This window comes from Nannospalax galili, unplaced genomic scaffold (assembly GCF_000622305.1).
Source record: "Nannospalax galili isolate Female #2095 unplaced genomic scaffold, S.galili_v1.0 scaffold169, whole genome shotgun sequence".
NCBI lineage: Eukaryota > Metazoa > Chordata > Mammalia > Rodentia > Spalacidae > Nannospalax > Nannospalax galili.
Window position 1 is genome coordinate 5,789,279 of NW_008360327.1, and position 1,689 is coordinate 5,790,967.

Sequence of the window (1,689 nt, forward strand, 5' to 3'; positions counted from 1 at the left end):
ACAGCTCAATTATGAATTTCAGTCTCAAGGCCTAGGAGGGTATAAATTTCTGTTGCTTAAGTCATGCAGTTTGTAGGAATTTATTACTAAAATCCAAGAAAACTAATACTTAGGCCAAAGCACAATCCAGGCAATTGCTAATACATGTTATAATGCCTGGATTAATGTTTCAATCTATATGGTCATCCATGGCATGGAATTCACCATGAATGGGAGCTCAAGATATAAGACTTTGAATGAAATTTTGAGAATAGTTGTTTTCACTATCATAGTCTCAATCTGCAGATATTTTGATCTTTGCAGGCTAATCTAAATATAATGTACATAGAGTCAAAATCACCTAGTAAATGATGGCATTCCATTTGTGTATTTTCTAAGCGCTTCATTTCATACGTATTCTGACAGTCATATGTAAGACTCCACTCCTGCATCTTCTCGATGGTTTCTTCATTGGCAGTTTCTGCCCTTTTTCTTTCCTACTTGGTGAGATTTGGCTTTCCATTCCGGGATCTTTCTGTGGTCTTTGTCTGGCTTTAACTTGGTGATAACCACCTTGCTGGGGTGAATGCCCACATGGACAGTTGTGCCATTAGCCTTTTCCCCCTGCAGCTGCTCAGTGCAGATGACATGTTTCTTCCTGAAAACCTAGACCACTTTGCTGATCTGCTGACCTTTGCAGTGCCCTTGTAGAACCTGAAATCCATCATCCTTTCGACTGGGCACAGACCAATCATTGTACTTCTCTCCCAGCTCTTTGGAAAGAGGGAGGACATAATCTTCCTCCGAATGTGAGACGGTGCATTGAAATGACTTTTATGGCTCTTGCTTCAGTCAGAAGTCACAAAGGGATTGAACTTCATTTTGGTGGGTGCTGCTCCAGCAATGGTCGCAAAAGGGAAAAGCCATATCAGCATCTTTTGAGGTTAGTGTGGACCCTTTCTCCTTGTATTCATTATCAGTGGCCAATTGAAGTTTAGTAAAGGAATCCATGTTTTACATTTGTGCATTCTTCATCATAGTTCTCTGAAATGATTTTGTTCATTTGAAGTCAAAATATGTAACTACAGAGCTTGAATGCTTGATTAAAACTTATCAGGGTCAAATTTAGTCCTGCTAAACATACTTGTCTCAATGAAATGAACAGGGAATTATATACTTTTAATTTTAATTTCCATTCTCATTTTTGAGATCGTTGTTTGGTTACTTGTATTTAGAAACAGAAACTGAGTTTTCAATAGAGAATCCTGAATTTTATTCTGACTCATTAATGAGGCAGTTTTACACTATTGAAGCAAATAAACCTACGAATAAGGTTATGCCGTGGAGCTTAGTGAAGATCTGTAAAGAATTACCAGCTGTTAATTTAGTTACTCCCCCTGTTAAGTACAGAAATGGTCTTCTAACAACAGTCAAGTTCCGCTCTCCATTCTATTCTGAAAATGGAGCTACAATTTGGAAGCAGGAGCCTGTTTAGACTGACAACTGACGGCTGCATAATTATCATTGCTCTTTCTCTTTAACTGTTTGCCTTTGCCTTATGTAGTATTTTGTTGAGAAGCTCAACCTCCATCCTGTTACTATGATGGCAGTAACAGGAGCTAGAATGTGCTACTGTTTGTGGTAAACAAATTTGAGCATATGCTTAGCGCCTGGTAGAACAATTTCCCAGCTTCCCGAACACTGTTATCC

The 1,689-nt window shown here is 38.7% G+C and overlaps 1 pseudogene; it reads right to left on the reverse strand.

Moving 5' to 3' along the window:
* Nucleotides 1–266: 266 nt before the first annotated feature.
* On the reverse strand, nt 267–860 carry LOC108490326 (annotated as a pseudogene).
* Between the last annotated feature and the right edge of the window lie 829 nt (nt 861–1,689).